The following is a 16026-nucleotide window of genomic DNA, read 5'->3' on the forward strand; positions in this document are numbered from 1 at the left end:
GACTACTGTTTCTAGTTTTTCCTAAGAACCACATATTAACTTTTTTACTCTAAATTCTTTATTTAGGGAATGTCAGAATTTAATAATTCTATATAAATTTTTGATCTAGGGAATCTGGTTTATCTAAATATGCCATGATAATAGTTTCATTTAATTATGACTTAACATGACAATGCCACACAGAATAAAAACTTTTATTCATTTGGAATTGATTTTGGTGCAGGGTGATATATAAGGATCTAGTTTTAGTTTGTTGCAAGTGTTGAACAAGTTTTGCCAGCACCATTTTTTAAAGAGGCTATCTTTCTTCCAGACTATTGTTTTAGCTCCTTTATCAAAGATTAAGTAGGTGTAGTTCTGTGGGTTCATTTCTGGGTCTTCAATTCTGTTCCATTGGTCTTCAGGCCTGTTCTGGTGCCAATACAAAGCTGTTTTTATTACTGTAGCTTTATAATACAGCGTGAAGTAGGGTATTGTAATTCCTCCAGCACTGTTCTTTCTGCTTAGGATTGTTTTTGCTATTCTAGGTCTTTTATTGTTCCATATGAATTTCAGGATTGCTTCCTCTATTTCATTAAAAAATGGTTTTGGGATATTAATGGGTATTGAATTGAATTTGTAGATTGCCTTTGGCAATATTGCCATTTTGATTATATTAATCCTCTCAATCCAGGAGCATGGGAGGTTTCAAAACAGACACCCTGAAAACACTAAAGGAAGAAGTAGGAGAAACACTTGGCATCCTTGGCACAGGACGGAACTTCCATAACAAAGACCCAGAAAGGCTTCAAATCAAAGAGAGATTGGACAAATGGGACCGCATCAAACTACAGAGCTTCTGCAGGGCAAAGGACATAGCTCGCAAGATAAACAGAAAGCCCACAGATTGGGAGAAGATCTTTACTGGCCATTCAATAGACAGAGGCCTCATATCTAAAATATATGCAGAACTAAAAAAATTAAATTCCTCCAAAACAAAACTACAAAGAACCAATAGCCCCCTCATCAAGTGGGTCATAGGGGAGTTCTATATTTAGCCTTCTGAGGAATCTCCATACTGCTTGCCAGAGTGGCTGAACCAGTTTACATTCCCACCAACAATGAAGTAGGGTTCCCTTTTGGCCACATCCCCTCCAACAATTGTTATTATTAGTTTTCTTGATATATGACATTCTTACTGGGGAGAGATGGAATCTCAATGTTGTTTGGATTTGCATTTCTTTTATGGCCAGTGATGTAGAGCACTTTTTCATATGTCTCTTGGCCATTTTCATTTCCTCATCAGAGAAGTCTCTTTGTAAGTCTTTAGCCCACTTGATGAGGGGGCTATTGGAGAACCAAGGATTTTACAGTCAAAAATTCAATATATGTCCTACAAATTTTAAGAAAATGGAAGACAGGAGGTTTTGGGGACAGATGTCTGAGAATGTTGAGAAAAGTCACATTGATCGTGACATTTTGTATTCATAAACTGCTTTGTTGAATGGTAACTCTTGCATACTACTTAAAGATAAGTAACACATTCTTACAACTCTATCACTTTTCCTCTGAAAGCTATCCTGCAGTATTTTTCTTTATCAGTTTCCTCTATTATCACTTACAGAACTATAATAATTTTTGACACAATTATTTTATTTTTACATTTTAACATGAATGTTAATTGTATTCTATTAGCATAATTTCTTCACAATATTTTATTTTAATCATTTTTATTTACATCTGAACTCGGTTCTTTACATGTTTTCTCTTTTGTCATTGATATAGACCATACTTGTTTACAATAATTTGAGTATATAAAACACATTCTTTAGGAATTGCTTCAAAATTATTAGCTAAGCAGTTTTTCTACTACTAATGCTTCCTTTGAAATTACAGGTTATGTTCCTGTTCTTTATCTCCTATAAATGTGAAGAGTTTCTTGTGGTAGTATGTATATGACTTTTCTCTTATTTCTCTTTGATAAACTAAGAGCTGTAGCTGCTCCTATTTGGCAGCCATGAAACTGATGTTTATTTATATAAATTATGAATAAATTTATGTAATTGCTGTTTTTACATGCTTTTTCTTTTTTTAAACATTTTTTTCTGTCACATAAAACTAATTCAATGAACCTATACTAGAAAAATTCTCTTTATTCTCATCCTTCCTTTACATCATCTGTAACATAACTTTATTTCTATGAATCAAATTTTCATGTCCTGTACTATTATACTTTAATTACTGTTGCTTCTCAATATTTATAATGTAGGCAAAAATCCCTTCTATTACCTACTTTCTTGTTTCCTTCTGCCCTTTTAGAAAAAAAGTCTCTCTTTTTTAATAATCTTTTTTATTTTTATTATAAAGGTGATATACAGAGGGCTATAGTTACATAAGTCAGGTAATGAGTACATTTCATCTTGAACAATATCACCCTTTCCCTTGTTTTCTCCCAGTTTTTCCATCCCAGCTTCTCTCCCCCACAAGTTTTTTTTAATTTATTGTGGAAGTGATGTAGAGAGGAGTTAAAGTTTCATATGTAACACAGTGCCTACATTTATTATCCAACTTGTTACCTCCTCCTTGAGCTCATCAATCGAGATCTCAAGGCTTTTTCTTACTCAACGTCCATATATTATAAGGAACAGAACGTCTTTCCAGAGTTGTGGATTAAGGTAATGTTAGTTTTCCGTAGTGGCATAAGGTTTAATAATAATCATTACAAAGTTTTATATTTTATCAGGAAACTGATGTTTTATATTATTGTGCCTGTTTCAATTAAAACTGACAAATAAGAATTAGGAAGTAGGAAGGTATACTAAGCCAAATGTCTTCCATGAGTCTGTTCTTATTTTCATTTATTATGGTCTTCAAAATCATTCATTCCTTTTGTAAGTATTTTCCCAGTATTTTCATCAGATATGAGACTTTATAAAGAATAGTGTGAAACAAGACCTTCAAAATTATTCTAAAACATTCAAAGTAGTCTTGTTTCCTCATTACCATATAGAGAAGAAAAATGGGGTTCGGAAAAGCACTCCTTTGCTTAAAATATTTCCTAATTTCTTTTTAATGTTCATATTGGAAAGCTCATCATAAGCTATTACATAGAGGTTCCAATGTACAGCAACCTCAAGAATCCCACATATACTTTTGTTTTTGTGTGTGCTGGTCCTGAGGCTTGAACCCAGGCCCTGAGCACTGTCCTTGTGATTCTTAGAACTCTAGCACTTGAACTGCAGTGCCACCTCTAGCTTATTCTGGGTAGTTTGGAAATAATTCAATACCATACCCATCAATATTCCAACACCTACTTTAGTGAAATAGAGAAAGCAACCCAAAAATTCATATGGAACAATAAAAGACCCCAAATAGCAAAATCAATCCTAAGGAAGAACAGTGGTGGAGGGATATCAATAATACACTTCAAACTCTATTACAAATCTATAGTAATAAAAACAGCGTGGTATTGGCACAAGAATAGGCACGAGGACCAATGGCATATAACTGAGGACCCAGAAATGGACCTGCAGACCTATGGCTACTTAGTCTTTGATCAAGAAGCTAAAAAAATAGGATGAGAGAAAGACAGCCTGTTCAACATATAATGCTGGCAAAATTGGTTAAACACCTGTAACAAACTAAAGCTAGATCCTAATATATCATTCTGAGCCAAAATCAACTCCAAATGGATCAAAGACCTAGAGGTAAAAGCAGATACTATGAAAACATTGCAGAAAGGAATAGGAGAAACACTTGGGCTCCTTGCTACAGGTTGAAATTTTCTTAATAAAAGCCCAGAAACACAGGAAATCAAAGAAGGCCTGGACAAATGGGATTGCATCAAACTGCTGAACTTCTGCATGCTAAAAAACATAGCTTCTAAGACAAATAGAAAACCATCAGATTGGGAGAATATCTTCACTGGTCATACAACACACAAGAGCCTCATAACTAAAATATATGCAGAACTAAAAAAATTAAGTTCCCCAAAACAAATCCTCAAAGAAACAAGAAAAAACTTCCCCATTAACAAATGGGCTGAAGACCTAAAAGAGACTTCTCTGAAGAGGAAATAAGAATGGCCAAGAGAAACATGAAGTGCTCAACATAACTGACCATAAAAGAAATACAAATAAAAACAACACTGAGATTCCACCTCACCCTAGTAAGAATGACCACTATCAAGAAAACTAATAATAACAGATGCTGACTGGGATGTGGCCACAAGGGAACCCTACTACACTGTTGGTTGGAGTGTAAACTTGTTCAACCACTCTGGAAAGCAATGTGGAAGTTCTTCAAAAGGCTAAACATAGAGCTGTCCTATGACCCAGAAACCTTGCTTTTGGGAATTTACCCAAAGTATTACAATCAAGACCACACTAAAGCCACCAACACAACTATGTTCATAACAGCACAAGTTGTCATCACTAAAATATGGAACCAACTCAGCTTCCCTCAGTTGATGAATGGATCAAGAAAATGTGGTACATATACACAATGGAATACTATGCCTCTATCAGAAAGCATGTCATTGCCCCATTTGTAGGGAAATGGAGAGACTTGGAAAAAATTATACTGAGGTGAGCCAGACCCAAAGAAACATAGACTCTTTGGTTTCCCTCATTGGTAATAATTAGTTCACACCTAGGATAATCCTAAGCAGAAGATAACAGTAGCTGCATAGCTATGTACGTATAAACACATAAGATGATGCTAAGTGAAATGAACTTCAAGTTATGGAAATAAGTGGTTTACAATTGTCATTATTATTTTCAATGTATCATCTAAAATTATGCTACTTTTTTTTGTCTTTCTTCACCAGGGTTTACCACTGATGTCACTGTTACAGATTTCTGTACCCTGGGTATAGTATATATGCTTATTGGAACTTTGGAAGGGAAGAAGAACATCAAAATTGAGAGACAAAGGGTAAAAGGTGAGCCAAGTCAAAAGCAGTACAACTCATGTTGGGGGCATGGAGAGGGGGGTAGGAGGGAGGAAAATGAGGGAGGAAGTAATGAGTTGGATAAGAATGTACTCACTGCCTTACGTATGAAACTGTGACCCCTCTGTACATCACTTTGACAATAAAGAAAGGAATATGAATTAATTTTAAAAATTAAAAAAGAGTTTTATGTACTTTCCTGTCTGGGGTAGCTTTGATCATTGATCCTCAGATCTCAGCCTCCAGAGTAGGTAGGATTACAGGCATGAGCCACTAGCGCCCCTCCTCACAAATGTTTGAAGTACATAGAGGCCAGACACCAGCAACACTTGCTTACATTTGTTTGGGAAAAAATAATAACGATAATGAAAAACTTATATTAAATAAGACTCAATTTCATATTCCCCTTTAGACTATATTCAATAGAGTAACTAAGTTCTGTTTTTGCAGAACTTTTATTATTTTCCAGCAATATTAAGAAAAATCTATAGACAATGAATATTATATACAATGTACTAAGTTCCAAGTGTAGTTCATTTTTTTAAATAAAATTAAAGAAACTTTGCATTTGGAATTGTTAAAATGGGGAGGCACTGCAATGGTAGGAAGAAGAGTGAGCAAATGTAGTCATTGTATTCAATGTGCATTGTATAAAAGTAAACTATGTAATGTGTGTAGGAATGGGAGGGGGGAATGAGAAGAACAAGGAATGGATAACATTGTCAAGGAGCATTGCATTTATAAACTGACTTATGGAACTGCAACCTTTTTGTACACCAACTTAAAAAAATTGAAAAAAAATGTTGAGATATTGAGAACTGTACTAAAATAAAAGGAAACACTGATATATTTTAGTATGAATTAAACAAGTTTAAAATCAATTAATTAGGTAACCATTTCCAAAGTATTCAATTGAAAATGTCAATACAAAATTAATTTTTATTTCCCAGTATTTTGACTAAAATACAATGCTCTATCAAATTTCCAAGTAATAATTTAAATAAACTGCAATAAGAAAAGAAATACCAGGATGATACACAGAGGAATAAATACATAATATGTTTATTTTGTCCTTCTAAATATCACATACATTCATTACAAAAGAAAGCTAATAAATATATCATGACCATCCCTTAAGAGGTCTGAGAGAAATTTTTCTAAAGCTAATTGGATAGAAACACAATTGTGGAAGCCTGCACTGTTTACATCTTAAGTACTCACACATTTTTACTTCATAATGCAATTGTGAAAAATATATATTTATGCAAAGATGTATGATCTGATATATATAATAGTGTATTTCATCATGTAAAACTCAAATAAAGTAAGTTAATATATTTTCATCTTACATATTAATGCTTTTTGTAGTGAAAACATTTAAAATACACTGATAGCAATTTTGAAATATAATTTCTACAAAATTATATAAAAAAAACATATCCTTTGTAGCAGGTGTTCATGTTCCAATTAAGTTACTCTAATATTAGGTTTCACATATGGCTGTTCATTCATTAATTCAAACAACTCTCAACCAACATTATATCCTATAACCTCCTACTTTTCATTCCTCCATATCTATCAAGTGAATATCCTTTCCATCCAGTGGGTCTTTGTCAACCTGTGTTTCCTGAAAACTGATTAAAAAAAAACCCTTCAGCAGAATCTTTGAGGAACTGAACATGCAGAATATTTTCTAAAGTCCTTATTGGTCTTTTGGTCATCCAAATGTGATTGGTTAGATTTCAAATTCATTGATTTAGGATGTCTCTAAATTCAATTGTGTCAGTAAATCAAGGTGGAGGTATTATCTTTGGCTAAGATGAAGATAAACCAATCATTTCTAATGAAGTAGTAACAATTAGGGAGAAAACAATAATTATAACAGTAAAACTATGGAGAGATAAGACAATACAGTTTAACAATTTTGAATCTGGAGACAGAGACCTATATTCAGGCTCTTCCTCAGTAATTTACTAATTATATGACTTTTACGATTTCCCTCACCTTTCTGAGCTTGACTTCTTTTTCTTGTGACATCCAAATTATGTAATCTTTTTCAAGGGCAATTAAATTTTCCTTTTTTGAACATTTAAAATGGCATGACACATCCTTGGCAATTAATAAACACTGGCCTATTTGCTTAATTGTCACAATAACACTAGAAGTAAGACACAAATTCCTGGTAGCAATAGGAACAGCTAAAACCTGGGTAGCGATAGGAAAACAAGAACATAGACTAAGATGAATCAGATCACATATTTTGTGCTTTGTTTCATGTTTTCCCCTCTCTCTTTTTGTTCTTTCTCATGCTTTACTTCCATTCACAAGAAAAATTTGATCATTTCTCCTCTTGTGAATTTTAGCTATTGAAATGTTTTATGCTTTCTAGATCTTAGCATATGCTATTTGTTTTTCTATGGAGAATCATCAGCTACTGCTTTTCTCATGTTTTAGGTTATTCTTGAGTCTTCTGTGAGTCCCTAGAGTTTAATGCCCCTTGTAATGTATTATAGTAATTATATCCTCTAAATTAATTGCTACTTATTTTGTTTTATTTTCACTTCAATAAATATTTCCAAATAATGCAAACACTATGAACATCATATATATCTTACCTGTAGTGATCATCTAGTGAATTGATAATGAGTAGATGATAGTTTCTCATTTGATCCATTCATGAGAAGACATGAAAGACTCCACTGCCTCCACAGATTTATGCAGTTAAACTTTCCATTTCTTAGATGGCTCCTTCTGAATATCCTCACTAAAAACACTTTGTATCAACCCATTCCTTTCTTTCACATATAACATGTGCAAATCAATAACATCATTGATGAATCTCAACTTCCCTTGATTTTTGGGAATATTCAGTAGTGGAATGGAAACTGGATAAGTAATGAGGAATTCAAAGTGCATATTCTCTACCTGCCATCTATTAGTTATGCCATCTTCATTTCAACTTGTTAGCAATCTAAACCTGTTTCCTTATCTGTGAATAAACATATCACTTCTAATTAATATTTAGGGTTGTTATAAGGGTCAAAACAGAGAAAAAACAAAAAGAATAGCAAGCACTGGGAAAATATGCATTTTATCAAAGAACTCATGATGAAAGTACTTAGAAACTTTATAATAGATGAAAAAATATTACTTTCTGAAAAAAATCCTCATATCACAAAACACCACATATTAAAAATATACTAACATACAAGGTGATTTTAGTTTAATTTTATAACTCATTCATATGATTCATATTCTATTAATTCATATTATTATATTTGCAAAACAGAATAAAATATTCTGTTTATAAATTTTTCATCATCCTACATTAGTATCACATATGCATGTAAATATATACATAAATGTGTGTATATATATGTATATATCACATAATTTCCTTGAGCTCAGGCTTGATAGGGGCTTATCTCCTTATAAGTCTTACCTATTGTTCAGGTCCTGAGACTTCTGCTGACTGACTAAGGACTGCACTACCACATGAGTTAAGACATTACATTACCTCCCAGGGACCTCTGCCCTAAAAGAGAAGATAAAGGAGGGTGAATATGGTCGACACATTTTATGTCCATGTGTGACAATAGCATAATGAAGCTTAGTGAGATTGGCTTGTGAAGGGGAGAGGGAATACAAGGAGGGTAAAGTAGAAGATGATCCTAATCAACATATACTGTATGCATTTGTGGACATGGCAAAATGTACCACCCTTGTCCAATAAATTCATGCTAATAATAATGTAGAGAAATAGAAACTGCTCTAATGAACATTTAAGAACTGGAATCTTTAAAAAATATAATAATATATTATTTGAAAACATGGATATTGCAATTGTAATTTGTTCTTGAGGTAAACCACATTGCTTTCAAGTTTTCTAAGAAAAAACACATTGCTAAATGCCATTTTAAATATGCTTAATCATTCTGGTGAAACATATTTTCTAAGAGGATGCCATTTTACCTTAAATTTGTATTTTGCCCATGATTAAGAGACTATCAAATTCCCATAAGATTATTTTATATCACAGATCTTCCACTTTCCCTTTTACTCTTTGAATCTGCACTCAGCCTCACAAATGATCAGTACACATTCAATGGGTAAGATCATGATACTCTTGCCAGTTTGTCATTTATTTCCACAGTAACATGGCCAGTTTTAATTTTTCTCTTACTACATGATGCAGGGAAAAATAAGCATTTCTTAAAGCTTAGATTTCCTAAATTTAATTTCATGCATCCTTGACATCAGCTCAAACAGCATCCAGCCTCTAAATGAGGTTTGAAATACATAAAAAGTAAAATCCACTTTTGCCATTTACTTCAAAACCAGACTGTATTTGTAGCAAAGAAATATTTTCAAAGAAGTCAATTTAAGTTTTTCTACAGTTCGATACAGAATAATTTCCCTCATGGATAAATAAAATCAGGTGCCTTAAAAAGTGTAATGTAATGAGAGTTCCCCAAAATTGTTTTGTGAATAAGTTTATCTATTTTGTAGACCTTAATGGAAGATACAAATAAAAGATTTCTGACTTTGCATCTTTTCTAAATTATACATAACATTTCTTGAAATGTTCAAGAAGTGAGTAATAACTCCCTTCTTGGTCTTCTTGGATTATGTCATGACACTGGGCATCTTGCTATCTATAATCCAATGATGATAACCTTCTCTGTTCTTTCTATTGTTATTACATGTGTCTTTCTATTGTTATTACATGTGTCAACCCCCTGCCCAAGGTCCTCTTTGCTAACCTGCTTTGTCAAAGTCCTATTAACCCTTCAAATACTAATGTATGGATAACACAAAAGTTTAGCATGGTTTTGAGGACTATGACTTTGTGGTGTATGATACACAGAGCCAACACATCTGTATTGGATTAAGATAAGGAATGCGGTATGGCTTCAGTAGTCACTTTGGGATTAGAGATGGCTCAAGTCTGATTGAATTATATATAAGTTTATTGGATAAAAGACAAGAATATCATGAGGTAGACAGCAGAGATCTAAGAAGTGAGGCAATCAAGAAAAAGTATAATCTTTTTCAAGACTAGATTTGTGCTACCTGTTTTCTCCATGAATAACTAATAAGGTAAGTGTAGCAAAAGTATAAATGGAAAGACTAGTGATATAAAAAGTAGCTCAAGGAAAAATGTTCTTTACCCTGTTGCTTGCTTGCCCTTGAGATAAAAATTATTTTACAGGTATTTAAATTATCATGTAGCACTCTCTGAAGTTTAAAAGGCATTCAGTTTGTGGTAGTATAAAAATTGTGTGATGGAGTAACAGCTAATCTATAATGTATGTGTGTTTCTTTGACCAGATCAAACAGGAAAACAAGGTTTGAAAGCTGATTTTCTGTGACGTAGGTTGATAGTAGTGCATATGTTTAGTTCTATAAATTTGAAATTCAGGGTAGCAAATATGCAAGAAACCATATATAAGATCACTAGCAAATATTCATAGACCAAGGTTAAGGAAATGAAAAAAATACTTGATTTAAGCTCAAGGTATGTCTTAAATTACACATAGTTATAGTTCAATTATTGCAGAAGAAGCTTCTTTTGACTTCTCTATATTCATTGTGGGCTGATTTCATTAGCCTACAATGACCAATCTGCTTTTCTTCCAGGGACTAAATGGATTATCCTGGTATCAGACTTTCAGTCCTAGAATCAGCAAAATCTCAGGGATCTGAAATCTCAGTTCAGAACTGAAATACCAGTTCTCTGGTTAGACATCAGTTCATAATTTTGAGTGTGTACGTGGTGTGTGTGTATGTGTGTATGTGTGTGTGTGTGTGTTTTGTGATAACTGAATACTCCTTGGAAGAAGAAATTTTCTTGATATCTGAACAAAACTATGGTTCTTGACATAATTTTCCCAGCATAAATTTCTAACACTTATCTGTAAGGAATACATGATGGAATCTTTGTGCTAATAGTCACTGATAAGTCAGTGGGTCAAGATGAATCTATATAGGTTTGGATGCCAGAGAAAACAGAGATTGAAGTATATTTCTACCCTCATTCAGTGACATTGAGAAAAATGATTTAGCACTATAAGATTGTATCAATTTATAAAGTGGAAAGATATTAGTTACATCATAAGATTGGTATTTACAAAACTAATAAAATAACACCAATAAGTTTTATAAATATACTTTTGATTTTCTTTTTTTTCATTGGTGATATCAAAATGGAAAAAGAAGTATTTGGTTTCTTAACAATTCAGTGATTATCTCAATAGGTTTAAAAATAGGAGGAAAGGAGAGAGAAAGAGAGAGGAGTCTAATTTATGGAACCAGCTCATAATTTTGGACACTGACAAGTCTAAATCCATGTAGTATTCCAACAGGCTGTGCACCTAGAAAAGAATTAAAGCTCATATCTAAAAATTTTCTAGTGGCAAAATTCTCTCATCTTTAGGATAGGCTAGTACTTTTTCTATTAATATTCAAATGATCATAGAAGGCTCATCTTGTATTACAATATGCCAAAAATTTTACTCAAAATCTACTATTTATTTGTCTGTAATGTGGCCTGGATTCTGTCCCTGAGCTTCTTTTCCTCAAGGCTAGTCCACTACCACTTGAGCCACAGCTCTGTTTATGCCTTCTTGAGTCTCACAGACTTTCATTCCTGGGCTGGCTTTGAACCATGATATACTTAGTCCTCAGCCTCCTGAGTAGCTAGGATTACAACATGAGCCACCAGCACCCACCCAGGTCTATTGCTTTGGATGTTAGTCATATTGTGAAAATACCTTCAGAAACATTTACACTGATGTTTGATACAGAAACTTAATTATCACATAGGGAAAAAACAATGCATGCTTTCTGTACAAAATCTAGGATGTCCATAGTTCTTTTTCATTTCCTGCATTAGATTTTAGACATATTAGACATATTTATACACTCTGGCTGTATAGAAAGGTTATGAGGTCAGTAAGAAACTATAAAATAATAACAATAGTGGAGAATCTTTGGCAGTTAAGGTGAAAGTTTAGATAGCTCAGAAATTGAGTCTGGTTATTTGATGGAAATAATGAGTTCTTCAAATACATTGCTGAGTGGCAATGTACTTTTAATATTAAATCATTTTTACTTAAACTAGCATCAATGCCCAGTATATTGACCTAGGCAGGTCTCAGTCAAGAAATCTTGTGTTTAATTAGAATCCAGTAATGTAGAGAACTGGGTATTATTTGAAAGAGAATATTAAGACAAATAATCAAAGACATGGGTAAAATAGAATGTAATGAAATAGAAATGTTTTGAACAAATACTAAAGCCATAACAAATATAATAATGAGGACTGGTTAGATCCTCATAGCAAAATAACATGGCACTGTTTTCTTATAGCCAACTTGGAATCTCCTTGGCTCAGGTTTCAGAAAAAGCCTCATATCGAGGTCTTTGATCCATTTGGAATTGATTCTGGTGCATGGTGATATATAAGGATTTGCCTTTAGTTTGTTACAGGTGTTTAACCAATTTGCCAGCACCCTTTGTTGAAGAGGCTGTCTTTCTTCCACCCTATTTTTTTTACTCCCTTATCAAAGATTAGAGGGCCATAGGTCTGTGGGTTCATATCTGGCTCTTCAGTTCTATTCCATTGGTCCTCAGGCCTGTTCTTGTGCCAGTACCAAGCTGTTTTTATTACTATAGTTTTGTAATACAGCTTGAAGTTTGGTGTTGATATTCCTCCAGCACTGTTCTTCCTCCTTAGGATAGTTTTTGTTATTCAGGATCTATGAATTTTTGGATTGCTTTCCATATTCCATTAAAGAATGGTGTTGAGACATTGATGGCTATTGCATTGAATTTGTAGATAGCCTTTGGCAGTAGTGCCATTTTCATGATGTTAATCCTTCCAAACCAGAAGCATGGGAAATTTTTCAATTTCCTTAGTTCTACTTTAATTTCGTTTTTCAGCTTTTTAAAGTACTCATCAAAGTTCTTTCACTTCTTTGTTTAAGGTTATTCCTAAGTATTTTTTTAGTTTAAAAAAGTTTTTATTCATTTTGATCCGGAAAAAAAATGACAATCTCAATACTAACTTGTCACCTACTCATAAATACAAGATTCACTACTCTAGATAACTGTATCTTCTAACACATCTTGAAGTGGATATCCCCTCCATCCCCTACTGTTCCATATTGGAATAAACAATTCCTTATAATAGCCAACATTGTCACTTGGTCATAGCAAAACAAGGCCAAAGAATTTCAACTTGGTAGCCAACAAATACAAATATCATCAGAACCAAGTTGCAGGGATTTAGAAAAAAAGCAGGTATCAGCATAAACTACTTCTAGCTGTGTAATTTAAGATCACCTTTTCTCTGTGTAAACATGTCAATACTAGCAGCCTATGTGGGAACATGGAAAACCCCAAATCCAACCATACTGAATAAACTCAAAATTTATCAGCCAAATTTCCTTTAAAACCTAAAACTTTTGATGCACCAGACGCTGTCATGACATTCAATCACATTTAACCTCCCATTAACAAACCCAAGACTTAAGCATTTTTCCCCACTATTCCTTCCTATGTCTGAATATAGAAATGCTTATTAATTCATGCATCAAATGCACTGTGAGACCTACTAGTGTTAACCTTCCTTAAGAACTCAACACAAGCTAATAAACTCCTCAAAATGCCCACCTGGAAACATCTTGTTCAACTGCCGGTGGCTGTGACCTATCAACAGAAGACAACTAAACAGAAACCCAAATCTTAATCTGTTGATGAAACTATAGTGGACAATTTCTTATGTATCTGGTTCCTACCTGCTTTGTTGTGCTCGTTCCTCAAGGTTATCTGGAGACTTCTTTCATAATTAAAAGAACTAAAGTCGTGGTGTTGCCTAACCAATTTTTTTTCCTAGCAGACCAGATTACCCAAAGCAATTAGGAAGTTATACATGGTTTGCCAGAGAATTATGAGCAAGTTATGCTGCTAAAAATTGTTTTTAGGGACTGCTAGGCACTCAGCTACATCCTCAGCTCAAGTCTTTCTCTTTTTTTTTTTTTTTTTTTTTTTTGGCCAGTCCTGGGCCTTGGACTCAGGGCCTGAGCACTGTCCCTGGCTTCTTCCCGCTCAAGGCTAGCACTCTGCCACTTGAGCCACAGCGCCGCTTCTGGCCATTTTCTGCATATGTGGTGCTGGGGAATTGAACCTAGGGCCTCTTGTATCCGAGGCAGGCACTCTTGCCACTAGGCTATATCCCCAGCCCTCAAGTCTTTCTCTTTAAGAATACAAACCCAAAACTCTACTGCAAAACTTGTACCCACAATACTATGACTTAAGTTTTGAAGATAGTCTTAGATAACCAGAGAGGAAAAGAACATTATTTGACTCTTCGTTAGCAGGAAAATCAAGCCTGACAAGCAGAGAATATACTTACACTGTGGCTGGCTATTTATAAAGGACCGCAGTTCCTTCCTATGGACCAGCTTCCTACAAAATAAACTGCCTTAAGTATTGCTTCTTTAAATTTTTTTACAGGGGGGATGGGGGAATGAGGGACGAGGTAACAAATAGTACAAGAAATGTATCCAATGCCTAACATATGAAACTGTAACCTCTCTGTACATAAGTTTGATAATAAAAATTAAAAAAAATTTACAGTGCTATGTAGTACCTGATGCAGAAATAATCACATAAGGAAGCATTTATTTGAAGTTTAACATGAAATTGTACAAATAAAAGTTTGTATAAACAAATCCACATTGAGTCATAACACATAACAAAGGACAAAGCAAAAACAAAGAAAACTAACTGGCAGTTATATACAGTTGGACACAATTGTGTCTTATACACTAGAAAGTCTTTGCAAAATAATCAAATCAACAGAAGACCAAATCTTCAATGTAGTTCTGTAAGATGGGTTTCTTTAGCATCTCCTGCTTTCTCTAACGCTCTTCTTTAGTATGGCTGGTAATTATTTTGGTGATTTCCACCTCCTTGGGATGCCTTGCCATAAGTGCTCTGGTGACCACTGTAGTCTGCATATCCCTGTCCATATCCATAGTTCCCATAGTTATATCCAATATAATCATATCCACCATAGCCACTATAGTTTTGATCACCACCATAGAAACTATTGTAATTTCCATATCCTTGATCATAATAGTTATTAAATCCTTGGTTCCAGTTTTGGCACTGACCTTAGCCACGACCCCTAGTACTACCTCTTCCTTCCGCTGTGGCACCTCTTCCTCCTTTCTGTTGTTGCTGTTGCTGCCTATATACCTCTTTGGATTGTGCAACTTTGATCTCACACTTCCAATTTGATGAACCAATTTGATGGTATCTGCTTTCTACCAAATTCTTTACTGGCTCCTCATCTGTATACGTGATAAAACAAAACCCTCTTCTCTCATTTGTTTTTGTATCCATGGGAAGTTCAATATTTTTGATCTCTCCAAAAGCTCCAAAATATTATTTAATTTGTTCTTCAGAAGTATCTGGGCTCAGTCCACCTACAAAAACCTTTTTAGGGGGTTCTTTGCCTTTTAAAACTTTGGCCCTTTTAGGATCTATCAATTTGCCATCCAGTTTGTGTTCTTTCAGTTCCAAAACCTTATCAACACTAGCAGCATCTTTGGAAAGTACAAATCCTCTTGATCTTCCAGTGACTGGATCTATTTCAATTGTGCTGTCTACAACTTCCCCAAATCGAGACAACTACTCTGTCAGATCTTTCTTGCTCATATCCCAGCTCAAGCCTCCAATAAACATTTTACCATCATCCTGCTGATTCTTGCTCACATTAAGTTTGGATCCCTCTGCGAATTCCTCTATGTTGCTATACTCGTTCATGTCCTCCAAGGTGGCAGGATGGTTTGTCGAAGGGTGCTGGTGCTTAGTCCGAATGGCGGCGGCGGAGGAGGAGCATTGTATGTAGCTAGATTTAAAATGGTGCCAGAAGAGTCCTAAGTATTTTTTGAAGTTATTGAAACAAGGAGTTGCTTTCCTGATTTCAGCCTCACTGTTCACATTGTTTGCATACAGAAAAGCCCTTGATTTTTGAGGATTTATTTTATATCCTGCTGCTTTGCCAAAGTTTTGTATTAGCTCAG

The 16026-nt window shown here is 34.2% G+C and overlaps 1 pseudogene; it reads right to left on the reverse strand.

The window, feature by feature from the left end:
• Positions 1-14869: 14869 nt before the first annotated feature.
• Positions 14870-15781, reverse strand: LOC125343565 (annotated as a pseudogene).
• Between the last annotated feature and the right edge of the window lie 245 nt (positions 15782-16026).

The sequence above is a fragment of the Perognathus longimembris genome, chromosome 28, assembly GCF_023159225.1.
Source record: "Perognathus longimembris pacificus isolate PPM17 chromosome 28, ASM2315922v1, whole genome shotgun sequence".
NCBI classification, from domain to species: Eukaryota; Metazoa; Chordata; class Mammalia; order Rodentia; family Heteromyidae; genus Perognathus; species Perognathus longimembris.